The 1009-nt window shown below is 29.5% G+C and overlaps 1 long non-coding RNA gene across 1 annotated transcript in view; it reads left to right on the top strand.

Moving 5' to 3' along the window:
- The window catches only part of LOC119586146, a 4734-nt gene that overhangs the window by 3088 nt on the left and 637 nt on the right, over positions 1-1009 (top strand). The window contains exon 2 of the long non-coding RNA XR_005229935.1: positions 822-951. This is a non-coding gene — a long non-coding RNA (uncharacterized LOC119586146). The remainder of the gene's footprint in view (positions 1-821; positions 952-1009) is intronic.

The raw sequence follows: 1009 nt of genomic DNA, 5'->3' as shown, positions 1-1009 counted from the left end.
GAATAGAAACTTAGTCTCCTTTATATCTAGTGCAAAAGGTTGTAATGAAAACTGGACAGTAGTAAAGATGTGACAATTGTCAGTGGTCTAAAATCATCAAAATGATCATTGTGAATTTTCTTCCCTGGCTTCAAAGTCACATTCTGGTGCTGGAAATATTATTATTTGTTAGAGGAAAATGTTTGTTTTGGAACAGTTTATTTTAGTATAGTATATATTTCATATATATAAAAACTACTTCAGTTTGCCATAAGATATTTGCATGCTCTGTTATTCTTGGGCATAATTATATATAGTGTTGTATTGTAGTATGGTAATATTTGCCATTAGAAATAGTTAAAGATGAACATTAGATTGAACTAAAGTTTGTAGTAATACTTAAAGCCAAAAATATAAACCTAATGAGGAGTTCTTTGCATGTGTGAATGCAGGAAAAGCTGCAAACAATGAGAAGTACTTAGCTTATATATGTTATTTATAACTTGATATTAAAAAAAAATTGCAATATAGAATGTGATGGATCCATTAATATGAAATCTTTCAACCAATTTTTAAAAATAATTGTATGAAGGAAGCAGTGAATTGAAATGATTTTGTATTAAATGTGTCCTTTATAGATGTTGTAACAACTACTTGCTTACACTGTTTTTCTTATTTCACATAATTGTAATAAAATTGTTAGTGGAAAGTACATTGTATACTCTTTTAATGTTCTTTCACTTGTTATTACTATTTTTTTCCTTAAATTGTTTTTGCCATAAAGAGAAGAAAAATGTTTTTAGTTAGATATTGCTAACATGCTTTATAAAATTACTTTGCAGCTTTGCAGAATAGGAAAGATGATGCTTTAGGGTATGTCTACGCATTGCTAAATATACCATAGTCAGTAGACGTTCTGCATTCCCTAGAGACCACATTTTCTGAAGACACATTTGCTATTGTATAGAAATGGTAAGGGCTCGGAAGGTAGGACATAAACACTGGCAACCCAAATCTCTTGTTAAGGTGT

The sequence above is a fragment of the Penaeus monodon genome, chromosome 21 (assembly GCF_015228065.2).
Source record: "Penaeus monodon isolate SGIC_2016 chromosome 21, NSTDA_Pmon_1, whole genome shotgun sequence".
NCBI lineage: Eukaryota > Metazoa > Arthropoda > Malacostraca > Decapoda > Penaeidae > Penaeus > Penaeus monodon.
This window is presented reverse-complemented; position numbering and strand designations above follow the sequence as displayed.